This window comes from Macaca fascicularis, chromosome 7, assembly GCF_037993035.2.
Source record: "Macaca fascicularis isolate 582-1 chromosome 7, T2T-MFA8v1.1".
Taxonomy (NCBI): domain Eukaryota; kingdom Metazoa; phylum Chordata; class Mammalia; order Primates; family Cercopithecidae; genus Macaca; species Macaca fascicularis.
Genome location: NC_088381.1, coordinates 170,918,071 through 170,931,597, shown reverse-complemented (window position 1 = coordinate 170,931,597; position 13,527 = coordinate 170,918,071). Strand labels below are relative to the sequence as shown.

General features: G+C 52.1%; 1 protein-coding gene across 10 annotated transcripts in view; it reads right to left on the bottom strand.

Moving 5' to 3' along the window:
• TRAF3 (TNF receptor associated factor 3) overlaps positions 1 to 7,244 on the bottom strand; it is a 139,827-nt gene extending 132,583 nt beyond the window's left edge. For all 10 annotated transcript variants that reach the window (XM_045397031.2, XM_045397035.2, XM_045397038.2 and 7 more), the window contains exon 1: positions 7,018 to 7,244. The gene's annotated coding sequence lies outside the window, so the exon portion shown is untranslated. The remainder of the gene's footprint in view (positions 1 to 7,017) is intronic.
• Positions 7,245 to 13,527: the final 6,283 nt, after the last annotated feature.

Sequence of the window (13,527 nt, the reverse complement as noted above, 5' to 3'; positions counted from 1 at the left end):
TTCAGCTGTGGTGAAACCATGAACTCTGGGGTCCAGCAGGCCTGTTGCTCTTCCTTTTCCTCATCTGTAAAATGGGGAGAATTCCTACCTCAGAAGTTAGGCTGTCACAAAGGCAGCACCCAGAAGTGGCCGGGTTCCTTTTCCTGTACCCGCTCCCCTGAAGGACAGCCACAGCAGAACCCCTTCCGACTCACGGGCCCTCTGCCAGGTGACTCCCTGCTAGCCCAGAATTCCCCACTCCTGCTGCTAGCTTCCCTAAGAGTTACCTCCTTGGGAAATGCCTCCTCCTAACCCAGGTCGAAACTGCACAGCGCCTCCACAATGCACCAGAGCCTCTGTTCCACTGTCGTGGCACCTACCACATGATCAGACGGCATCCTATCTGACTTTTTAGCTTTAGCAACGAGCATAGCCCCTAGCACTTAGAAAGTTCTCAAAAAAAGTGTGGGTGATTCAATAATTCTCAATCAACCCTCCTTGGAATTAGGTAGGGAAAAACCTACCCTGGGTGAATAGCCCTTGCTTTGTCATTATTTGCCTTGTGAGAGGTGCTGACCCAAACTCTCAAGAGCCTCAGCTGCCTCCCACATAAAATAAGAGACCTCAACTAGAAAACTTCTGTGGTCCCTAACTAATAAGATCTGATATTTACATTCTAAGATCTTAACATTCTTACTCTATTACACCTCAATCCTCTAATACTGTGAAAATTAACATCTCCACAATGCTTTCCCATCCATCTAACTCATAAAAAGCAAGTGATGTCCCTGGTGCTAGTAGCTCCATTGTATAGATAGGGAAATCAATTCAGCGGGGCCAAGCAGCCTGCCCAAGGTCATTCTACCACTAAATACAGAGGGCAGACTGGAATTCAGATCCTCAAAGTTGGTACCCTCCACTATGCCACACTTCTCCAGCTGTGAGGTGGACAGCTCCAGGAATCCACAGTGGGATTCCAGAAACACAATACATCTTTTGGAGAACCAAGAGTTTTAAAAGATTTAGGGAACAAGGTAAGTTTATATTAAAACAATCAACCATATTACGGAGGACAATGTACAATTCACATTAAATTTTAAGATAAAACTTAATGGGCTTACCAAACCCCCTCCCACTAAGGGGAAAGTCACACAGAAAAGCCTCTGAAACCTAAACTGTTAATTTACCCTATAATAATGTTTCAAGCAGCAGGTTTAATTTGCAGCATAAAGTTATAATTTCTGAGTATTACTGGACATGAAAGAGCTCAAGAGAACTAGTTTTCCTGTTCTTCCAGCTTTTAAGTCATTAAAAGCATCCAAGAAAATTACATGGTGAAATGAAACTTTCCACCAAACAAACCCCCAATGCAACTAATCCTGGAGCTAAGTATTATCAGAACAGGAGGATGGAAGCCTGACCTCCAGGAACACACAGCTAAGGGAGGCCGCTACAAGGCACACCCAACTGCCGACACACATTCCAAACACACGGAACCACTGTGGGAATCTGTCACATGTCCTGTCTTCCCGGCTTGCAGAATCTGGCCACAAACACTGACCAAGAGCTTACCATTTGCCTGGCCCTTGGGGAAAGGAGGGAAGGCCTAACAAGCACCTCATTACCTTGTGGACATAGGCCTCCTAATTGGCAGTAACCTTCCAGGACACAAAATTAATCTCGGAAAACCTTCATTACAATGTTCATGACTCCTGGAGATTCACATTTCACCACTTTGATGCTACTGTTGCCTTACAGATTTGTATTACTCTACTTGGTTAATCAATTTAGCTTTTCTCTCCACTTAAAGAAATCAAGTTTCCAATAAATACGCTTTTGGGTTCTGCCATAGAATAAGTGTTTCAACTGGAAAGGAAATCAGAATGTCAAAGAAGCAGATCTTCATATCTTTCTTGATAGAACTGCCCCATGAGAAGTTACCACCAAATAGCCTTCATTTAATTTTTTTTTTTTAATTCTCGAAATCAGCATGGAACAATCCTAGAAAAAAAGTAAATTGTGAAATGAAATGTAGGGCCCCAATTTTTCAGTTCTTGAGAATTAAGGAGACTGAGGTGATTTAAGCATGGATGACACAGGAGTAGGTTGGGGGAAGGACTTTTTAAAAATATTAGAGCCAGGGCAGGGTGTGGTGGCTCATGCCTGTAATCCCAGCACTTTGCAAGGCTGAGATGGGTGGATCACTTGAGGTCAGTTCGAGACCAGGCTGGCCAACATGGTGAAACCCACTCTTTACTAAAAATACAAAATTTTTATGTTTTTGTATAAAATACAAAATATATTTTGTATTTTGTATTTTATGGGGCATAGGGGCAGGCACCTGTAGTCCCAGCTACTCAGGAGGTTAAGGCAGGAAAATCACTTGAGCCCAGGAGGGAGAGGCTGCAGTGAGCCAAGACTGCACCACTGCACTCCAGCCTGGGCAATAGAAGACTCCATCTCAAAAAAATAAATAGGCTGAGTGTGGTGGCCCACGCCTGTAGTCCCAGCACTTTGGGAGGCTGAGGTGGGCGGATCACTTGAGGTCAGGAGTTCAAGACTAGTCTGGCGAACATGGCAAAACCCTGTCTCTACTAAAAAATACAAAAATTAGCTGGGAAGGCTGGGCACAGTGGCTCACGCCTGTAATCCCAGCACTTTGGGAGGCCAAGGCAGGTGGATCACTTGACGTCTGGAGTTTGAGGCCAGCCTGGCCAAGATGGTGAAACCCCACCTCTACTAAAAATACAAAAATTAGCTAGTTATGGTGGCACGCACCTGTGGTCCCCAGCTACTCAGGAGGCTGAGGCAGGAGAATCGCCTGAATCCCGGAGGTGGAGGTTGCAGTGAGCTGAGATCACGCCACTGCACTTCAGTCTGGGTGACAGAGTGAGACTCTGCCTCAAAAAAAAAAAAAAAAAAAAATTGCCAGGTGTGGTGGTGGGCGCCTGTAATCCCAGCTACTAGGGAGGCTGAGGTAGGAGACTCATTTGAACCCAGGAGGTGGAGGTTGTAGTGAGCCAAGATCGGGCCACTGTACTCCAGCCTGGGCAACAGAGTGAGACCATTTCAAATAAAATAAATAAATAAATAAATAAATTTATTTTAGAGCCAGGAGTCTCACTGTGTTACCCAGACTAGAGTGATCCTCCCACTTCATTCTCTGGGGTAGCTGGGACCACAGGTGAGCACGTCAGGCTAGGAAGGGGCTTTTTAACATTTACACCCCTCCCCTGCCACTTTTGAGACTTTCTACATGCAATGAAAAATGGTAGGGACAGCCAAGTAGTGTCACCCAGGTTAGGGCCTGCTGCTCTGTTCCCCTCCACAGACCATGCCCTTCACAGTACAGTATGCCTGACCCACATGAGCTCCCAGTTACAAGAGCCAAAGGCCAGCACATGCAACTTCCCAACTAGAAACCCAATGAGCAGCAGCATGGCCAGCCCCGCATCTACTGGCAAGGAGTGACAGGATGGCAAGCTGTCAGATCCCATCTTACCAAAACAAAGTGGGAGGGGGCCCTGTAAGGGGGCCCAGATGGCCCCACTATACCAGAGCTTTCCTGACACTGGGCCTCAACTCAACGCCGCTTCCCAGAAGACCTACCCAACTACCTCAGCCAACCAAGAGCTTTCTCTTTCCCTTATGGTGGATTCCCACCACACTTCTAGAATTCTACCCTATCCACTAATTCATCTCATCCTACATTTTGACTTGCTGGTTTCTTCCTGGTGGGAGAAAGTAGTCTCTGCCAAATGGTTAGCATCTGAGGGCAGGATGCTGGCTTTTTCCTTATGCGTCCTGCCATAAGCTCTGTCCTGGTCTGTCTCAGTCAAGTATCTGTTGGTTTCTGGCACGTCCCCTCACCGTGCACAGGGGCCAAGATGGCCTATATCCCTGCAGATCACACCCCAGCAGACGGATGCTGTGTCTCACTCTTCCCAGCATGGTAACCAGAACATTATGAGAACTCAGGGCACATTAACTGAACATTAATTCAATGAGAAAAAGACTCCCAAGTCCCAATTAATGATCCACTTATCTCGAGGAATACAGAATGCAGCATCAATTCCCACCTGATTCCTAAAGTTGATAGAAACCAACAGGCATCAGCATTTATGACATCCCACTACCTGCCAGCCTACTCCAAGTCATCTGCACAGGCCGACAATAAGCTTCACCAAAACAAACAAACAAGAAAGGTATTATGCTTAATAGTAAAAAACTCCGCCTTCTTCTCCCTAGGGTGGTCCGTCTCCCATCCCCTTTCCTGGAATACTGTTGTGCAGAACTTAGTCAATAAAGGCTTTCTCAAATGAGAAAGGCATTTTGTATTTTAATTATGAATAATAAATTTTACACAAGCACACATAACATTTTCTCAGTTTTTTTTTTTTTCCTGTTCTGTTTAAAACTGCATTTTCTTCTATTTCCATTCGCATCTTTGGGACCCAAAGCCTGCTGCACTGGTGCAGACCGCATGGCACCTATCCCGTGTACCTCTCTCGGGCGTCTAGGCCTCCCTCATTCTGGCTTCATCCCCACTGCTCAAAGCAAGTCTAAGCATCATCTCCACACTCAGGTCTCGGCTGACTCTCTCTGGTAGCCTTCCAAATCCTCTGGCCTCACCTCCCTCTTTCTCACTCTTCCCACTTTCTCTGTATCTGAGGTCAGTTATTATGACTCCTCCACACAAAAAGAATACCAAGTAATTTTTCTTCCTCCACGAACACTCGCAAAGCAGCAGCAAGGAGTCCCTGATTCCATGGAATGGACCCTGAGGGCCTTGGCCACGAAACGTCGCCTCTGCTAAGTTAACAGTTCTTTAAACTGACCACTGCAAGGAAATTCAACTATTGCATAATATTTGATAGGTTAGATCACTTGCTGTTTGGAGAGTCTTGCTATATGAAGAGAAAATAAGAGTTGGGCAAATTTAACGCAATTTCCTTTGTTTGCCTGAGCTAGCTCAGACTTGCAACGCCACAGTAGCAGTTTTATCTTTCTTAAAGTACAGCTTTAACATCATAAAAAAGGATTTTAAGGGAGTGATCAATCATTCTCATCTAACCTGACGGTATCATTAGCATGCATATCCTGATAATACCCTAGAAAGGTCCTTCTTGAGTTGCAGAGTCAAAAATTAAAGGGATTCTTGCAGGAGTATTTAGAGAATCAGAATCCGCAAGGCAGGCTCAGACGTCTCAGTTAATGAAGGACTTTCTTCAAGGCACAAACAAGAGTAGGGACATTTTGATGGTATTAACAGAAACAACTGGAGACTGTTACTGCCTGTTTCCAGTGAAATCTCTTTACAGCTTCTCACTGAGTGAAGCCATCTTATTAATTGCAAAAGAAGGGATAGCATCCAAGGAAAATAATTGGTCTTCTTTCCCCTCGCAGAGAAATTCACATGAATGTCTCAAAAAAAAAAAAAAAAAGCTGGAATTCTCCCTGGCCATCTCTCTCTCCTTTCCTGGCTTCTGCATTGACAGCTGGAACAGATGGCGTCTGGGTGAGACACCTTACATCTTAACCCTTATCCATGATAAGGTCTGATTTTCACTAGCGATGCTGGAATCCAAGGTCTGTCAGGGTTTCCGTCATGAGCACCCACTCACAGGATTTCCAGTCCCATGTGATATTTTCCAGTTTTCATACCGATAAGGCTTATCTTGCTTTGGCCAAAGAATTTTCATCTTTAGACTAATTCTTAACATTTACATTGTCACAACGCGGTGAACAGGTACACATTTCCTCTCATTTGAGAAAAGAACGCTGTACACTATTTTGCCAGACATCCTACATATGATGCAGTCTTTTCACAGGCCATTTTCAAAGACGTGAGAGACATGAGAAGATCTCAGGACGAACTGATGGTCCACTTGGCCATTCCCTACAGTAAGAATTTTATAGACACATACAGGGTAACAGCAAACAACATTTCCAAACGCTCCGGCAGTGTGTAGTCGCAGCAAATGCTAGAAAAAAAAAATAAATAATGGCTCCTCTTCAGTTGTATGCTGTGAATGTAAATTAAGAAGCCGCTACAACGCTCGACATAACCTTTCTGACGCCACAAAAATGAATGAATTATATCCATACACACACAGACACACACACACCACGCATCACGCATCACATCTCATTCTGAAAACTGATTCTGAGCTTAATTCGAAAAAGGTGAAATACAACTGGTCCCGTCAACGGCTCGTAATCTGAAGGCTTCTTGGATTTCCAAGCACGTCCACAACACCTCATCCGTTTCCAGTTTGTTACTGTTTCACATCGAAGGGAGAGAATTTTCCACACAGAATTCTCTCCTTAGGCTCAAATACTAGACCGAAGTCCCCACACCGGGCTGGCTGGCGGCGTGGAACCTGCCAGCCCGCCGAGAGCCGCCTGGCGCCCGCGGGGAAGACGCAGAGCCCGCGGCCCGGAGCTGCCCGGTGCCCCGGGAGTCGCCGGCCCTCGGCGGCCGCGGAAGGGGAATTTGCGTCCTGAGCCCAACCCGGACCCCCCGCGCCGCCCCCCAAGCGGTCGGAGGCGCCTCTGCGGCGGCATGACTCAGGACCAACTTTCCAATAACGCCCGGGCCCCCCCCGCCGGCCCGGGCAGCGCGCTCGGCCACGCAGCTCCTGAGCCGCCGTCCCTCCGCGTGAAACCCGCGGCCCCGCGGGGTGCCGGGTCCTCAACGCCCGCGGGGGTCACGGCCGTGGCGAGGCCTGCGCGCCCCGTTTCCTGAAAAGCTGCGGGCGTCCCGGCCCCCTCGGGCCCCGAGCCTGGCCTCCGGGACAAAGTTTGCCGAAGTTGAGGCGTCCGGGGGCGGGAGGCAGCCGGGCTGGGGCGCGGGGCCAGGCTAAAGCCGCGCCCCGCACTCGCCGCCGGGACGGGCCGGGCCTGCGCCGGGCCGGGCCCGCGCCGGGCAGCTCTGAGGCCCCCGGGCCCCGCCGCCGAGGGCGCGGGATGGAGGCGACTGGGATGGAGGCGCCCGGCCGCGCGCCGGAGGCCCGCCCGCCCGCCGCGGCGCCTTACCTCGCGGTCCGCCGCCGCTCGACCGGCTCAGGGGCGCCGGGCGCGTCCTCCGCCGCGGTCCGCAGCGTCCTGCTCCCCGGGCTGCCCCATGGCGGGGGGCGGGGAAGAGCCGGCGGCCGCCGCGGCTGCCGCCGGCTGGAAAGTCCCGGCTGGGCTGCAACCCCGGCTCGCGCACGCGGCGGCCGCGCCGCGCTCCCTCGCTCCCTCGCTCCCTCACGCAGTCCCGCGCAGGCACTTCCTCTCGCGCGCTGGAAATCCCCGGCGCGCCCGCCGCCCCGCCCCCGCCGCCCGCGCGCGTGGGAGCGGCAGGAGCCCGCGAGCGCCGCCGGCCCCACGCGCCCGCCGGTCCCCGCGCGCGCCCGCGACCCGTTGCTAAGGGCCCTCGCGCCCGCCGCCCGCCCGCCCGGCCTTAGCAACGGCGGCGCGGCGGCGCGGGGCGGGGACGGCCCCGGGCGCCCCCCACCTCCCTCCAGTCTCCGCCGCGCGCCCCGCGGGCCTCCACGCTCTGCGCCGCCCCCGCCGCGCCCCCGCCGCCGCGCGTCCTCGTGTCCCCGCCTTTCCGGGTCAAAAAGCCACGCAGGCCGCGTGGGGGCCGAGAGGTGCTGGCGCCGCTCCTCCCCGCGGCCACCTGGCCCGCGCCCCCCACGCCGGCATACGCAGCCCCCGCGCGTGCACGCCCGTGTGCCCATGGCCACACGCGACCCCTACGTACACGTACGGGTCCGACATGCGGCCCCCCGCACTGTAGCGGACGCATACACGACGCTCACACTCCCCTCACGCGGACACGCGCACACACGCTCAGTAACACCGTTGGCACTCATACCAGGCCACGCACCCTCGCGCACACGCAGGTGGGGCTGAGGGTGACTCAGGCCGTGGGGCCCCTTTCGCGTGCAGAGGGCAGGGCTCCACATTAGTTTGGTGGCACTTTCCTTTCTCCCTCCCGGGGACCTTCCCACACCCCCGAGTGGTGTCTTGCTCACGGGTGGACGGGGTGGCCAGTTTGCCACGTGCCCCCAGCGTCCTCGGCGGTCCTGGCTGCCCCTGCACACCAGGCCGCTGGGGCCTGCGCGTTGCTCCCGAGGTCTCGGCCTTTTGCCCCAAAGGCATCAGTGATGACATCAGTGATTCACCTAGGCCCACCAAGACAGCAGCCAGCCTGGCTGGGCCTGGCGAGATGGGGAGCGAAAGGAGGGCTTCTGGGCGACTATGGGCCAACTGAGGGGTGAGGCTTTCGCTGGAGTTTGCAAGTCAGTGGTGAGGAGACAGAGGACTTTGCATTTTTCACTTCTGGAGAAGGCTTATAAAGAGCCCTACCCCAGAGCTGAGACCAGTGTGAGTAGCCAAGGCTAGTCTGCCTTCTTGTACTGCTCCAGTGACTCATGTGAGTGGAGGCAGGAAGTCCAGCATCTCCCCCTGAAGCTTCACCCATGGAATGTTCCAGAACCTCAGATACTCCGACCTGGCTGCTGGAGCCATGTCTCTGGCTCCATTAGCCCAACAGGTGCTTGTTCTACAGTCACACTCACCAGGCCACAGTGGCACCTCTGTCTGTGCCACAGGCACAGCTCTTTTAGAGGTGACAGGCCAGCCTTGGCTGTCCCTCACAGGGACTGCTGGAGTCCAGCGATCTCCCCCGCCCCCATGGTGGACTCCCCTTGGGAGCCTCAGGTGCCCTTTCTTGCCTGTGGGGAGTTGGGATGTTACTGACCTCAGGCTCAGGGTCCCAACCACTTCCCATAACCCAGGCACTGAGGCCTCCCATGTCCCCAGCCCTGCTCAGCCCACAGTCCTGGCACCCTGTCGACTGGGGCCCACTCCCAACACCTGCCTTATGCTGTGTGTTACCTAGGATCTGGTTTAATTTTGCCAAAATCAGGACAGACTCCGTTCCCTAGGCTGGACTATTTTTGGTTGTTTTAAAAGAAGCAGGACATGGACCAGGCACCGTGGCTTACGCCTATAATCGCAGCACTTTGGGAGGCCGCAGGCAGGCAAGTCACCTGAGGTCAGGAGTTCGAGACCAGCCAGGCCAACGTGGTAAAACCATGTCTCTACTAAAAATATAAAAATCAGCCAGGTGTGGTGGAGGGCGCCTGTAATCCCAGCTACCCAGGAGACTGAGGCAAGAGAATCACTTGAACCCAGGAGGCAAAGTTTGCAGTGAGCCAAGAATGTGCCATTGCACTCCAGCCTGGGCGACAGAGCAAGACTCTGTCTGGGGAAAAAAAAAAAAAAAAAAGGATGGTGGCTCATGCCTGTGGTCCCAGCACTTTGGGAGGCTGAAGCGGGAGGATTGCTTGAGCCCATGAGGTTGAAGCTGCAGTGAGCCATGATGGCACCACTGGACTCCAGTCTGGGCAATGGAGTGAGACCCTGTCTCAAAAAAGGAAAAATAAATAAATAAACAAATAATTTAAAAAGAAGAAGAAGCAAGGCAGAAGGTCCAAAGACCCATGAGAGGGTTTTCTGCGGCTCCTTTCATGCTCCAGCCTAGCATTAGAAAGCAACGTTCAGAATGAAGTCAGGCACAACCAGGCTGAGCCCTCTGCTGGTGAGACGGATTCCCTCCCTTTCTCTCCCTCCCCTCCTCCTCCTCCTTTTTCTTCTCCAATTGAGCAGTTCTGAAGATCCTCTGCTGTGGGGAATTGAAGGGGCACAGGACAAAGAAGTTTGCCCCAAGCAGGGCAACTGCTTTGGGGGTTGGGGGCCGGTGTTCTCGCCCCTGCAATTAGAGCCACTGGGCAGCAGTGATGGGCAGGAAGGAGAGCTCTCTCCTTGCTGTACTTCAAAGGCAGATCTCTGTTCCCTATGGCAACGTCCAACAACAAACTGACAGCATCTTTGGACACATGTCTCACAGGAGTTGATGTAGCATTACATGTTCTGCTTGCTGCATTTTTGGGAGAGGTGCATGCAGATATTCAAGTGACTCACAGACATGCAACAGCTCAGAAGGCCATCCTGTTTGTTTTTCAGTGAGAAGGAAAAGGTATTCAGAGCAGAGTGCCGGGGGCTTCAGGGCTAGGAAAGGGATTTTGTTACACCTCTCCCTGAATGTGATGGTCTGTGCCTCAGGTGGCGCCTGCCCACACAAAAACCATTGGCCCCTGTGGGTCAACTTGGGCTGAAGGGTGCTGGCAACTTCTCGCACTCAAACATGCTACACATGGCCTGGGGCTGGGGGTCGGAGACCTTGGTTTTGATTTGTTTTGTTTTCTTTTGAGACGGAGTTTCACTCTTGTTGTCCAAGCTGGCGTGCAATGGCGCGATCTCGGCTTACTGCAACCTACACCTCTCGGGTTCAAGTCATTCTCCTGCCTCAGCCTCCTGAGTAGCTGGGATTACAGGCGTGCACCACCACACCTGGCTAATTTTTTGTATTTTCAGTAGAAATGGGGTTTCACCATGTTAGCCAGGCTGGTCTTGAACTCCTGACCTCAGGTGATCCGCCTGCCTTGACCTCCCAAAGTGCTGGAATTATGGGCGTGAGCCACTGTGCCCAGCCTTGGGGGGCGGAGCCTGATGCATGGCAGAATCACAGTTTTAGTAACTATTCCAACAAGTGGCTTCTGAACCTTTGAATACATTTTACATGGTAACCCAGTTGTTCATAACCTGTGTGTGTACACACATGTAACAACAGATCATCTCAAACCTGTGACACACTCCGATATTTTCCGTTCTGTTTATTTTTTAATGCTGGCCATGACCCTCTAAACTTACTTTTGATTCATGACCTAAAGTTTGAAAGCACCATTTTAGACTTGAAAGAGCTACTAAAGATGTCGAAGGGGATTCAGGGAGCTGGAGTGGTTGTGGCGCCAAAGCACCCTGCTCTATCATGAGTGCACACTGGGGCAGCTGGGCTGGGAAGCCCATCTTGTCCTTGAAGTAGACCCTGGCTGACAGCAGAGGTCGCCAGCAAAGAAGCAAGCTGCTGGTGCCCTTCTCTGGCCAGGAATGCTTGTAAACAAATGCAGAGGAAATGGGGGTGGGGAGGCAGAGCAAGCCAGGCGTGGTGGCGGGCACCTGTAATCCCAGCTACTCAAGAGGCTGAAGCAGGAGAATTGCCTGAACCTGGGAGGCTGAAGTTGCAGTGAGGTGAGATCACGCCATTGCACTCCAGCCTGGGCAACAGAGCAAGATTCCATCTCAAAAATAAAGGAAAGAAAGAAAGAAGGGAAGGAAAGAAGGAAGGAAGGAAGGTGGAGATGGGCGTGGGTGTGCAAATCCCTCACGTGGTATATTCGAGAGGGGAGGAGAGGGCAGTGATGACAGGGAAGGTGAGAGGCTGGGGTCCCTGGCCACAGAAAAACAGTTCTGGCGAGCTGGCTCACATCAGTAATCCCAGCACTTTGGGAGGCTGAGGCAGGAGGATCGCTTGAGGACAGGAGACCAGCCTGGGCAACATGGTGAGACCTCGTCTCTACAAAAAAATTAAAATAAAAATAATTAGAGGCCAGGCATGGTGGCTCACGCCTGTAATCCTAGCACTTTGGGAAGCCGAGGCAAGCAGATCACTTGAGGTCAGCAGTTCGAAACCAGCCTGGCCAACATGGTGAAACCTCGTCTCTACTAAAAATAAAAAAATTAGCTGGGCATAGTGGTGGGCGCCTGTAATCCCAGCAACTTGGGAGGCTGAGGCAGGAGAATTGCTTGAATATGGGAGGTGGAGGTTGCAGTGGGCCACGATTGTGCCACTGCACTCCAGTGTGGGTGACAGAACCAGACTCTGTCTCAAAAATAGTAATAATAACAATCAGTTTGAAGAAAACCAGTTCTGATTTTCTCCATGGACTGCTCAGGGAGATGAAGATATCCTTTTTTTTTTTTTTTTGAACAGGGTCTCACTCTGTCACCCAAGCTGGAGAGCCGTGGTGCAATCATAGCTCACTGTAGTCTTTACCTCCCAGGCTCAGGCAGTCCTCTCTTCTGAATAGCTGAAAACACAAGTGTGTGTCACCATCCCCAACTACTGTTTTTTTTTTTTTTTTTTTTTTGGAGGGACAGGGTCCCACTACATTGCCCAGGCTGGTCTGGAATTCCTGTGCTCAAACGATCCTCCTTTCTCAACCTCCCAAAGTGCTGGGATTATAGGCGTGAGCCACTGCCCCCAGCCATCCTCATTTTAGGGAACCCATTCTGGGATTTGTATGCACACATGTGCACACATGCACACTCACATGCACACACACATCTCTGGCATTTTCCCGAAATCTTTTGGGAGAACATGAATCTTGGATGTGGCTGGCATCCTACAGGCAGCTTTGCCTGGAGCCCCACGCCCATCTCGACCTTCCTTCCTTCCTTCTTTCCTTCCCTCCTTTCTTTCTTTCCTTTATTTTTGAGACGTAGTCTCGCTCTGTTGCCCAGGCTGGAGTGCAATGGTGTGATCTTGGCTCACTGCAACCTCAGCATCCCAGGTTCAGGCAATTCTCCTGCCTCAGCCTCTTGAGTAGCTGGGATTACAGGTGCCCACCACCACGCTTGGCTAATTTTTGGTTGTTTTTTAGTAGAGATGGGGATTCACCATGTTGGTCAGGCTGGTCTTGAACTCCTGACCTCAGGTGACCCACTCACCTCAGCCTGCCAAAGTGCTGGGATTATAGGCGTGAGCCACCGCACCTGGCCCACCTCGACCTTTAATGCCTTCTGAAAATAAATCCATCTCCATCATGCTCCTAAGAAAGAGCATCTTCTGCTGAAGGCATCATGGGAGACCAGGAAGAGGATTGGGATGAAGCAAAACTCATTAAGCTCACTGTGAACACCTCATGCCTTCCTTAAAATCCCATTCAGAGGCCGCACCACTCTGCCTCATCACTGTCCCCAACCTGCAGGCTCAGAATAGCCCCTCTGTGGCCCCCACCCCCAAACTCATCCTAAGCAACTCAGCCCCAGCCCTTAGCAACCCGCTGCACTCAGCCAGGAAAACCAGTGGTTGGCGGGCCTTGGAGGGCCCAACTCATCTCACCTGGCAACAGCCAAGGAAGTGAGCCCTGGTCCTCCCTGCACATTGGAAATTAGGAGGGGGGAAATTATTGGGTCCAATTAAGTCTTGGATTAATGAAACGAAATGTTTGAAAAGTACAGAAATTATCTAATTTGTCAACATTGCACTATGCCTCCCACCATGAACAGACGCACATGCAGTGCCCTCCCTCATCCCCCGAGGCTGAGGACCAGTCTGTAGGGTCACAGGCTGCGGGACAGAAGCGACCCCTCCCTCCTTCCCCGTGTTCATTCAGTCCAGAGCTGCTCGTTGGGGACGCCCCACCCCCCAGCTCTCCACCAGCACAAAACCAACTGCATGCCTGGCCTTTCGGAGCTTACTTTCTTGTGGGTGGAGACAGAGAACAGATCACCACAAGTGAATCTATGAGAGCTACAGAGAAAGCAATGCAGGGGAGGAGAGGGGAGGCCTAGAGGGAGAGGCCAGGGAGGGCAGCAGAGGAGGTGCCCTGTGAATGTTAGACCTGAGAGAAGGAGGCAGACCCGCGGGAC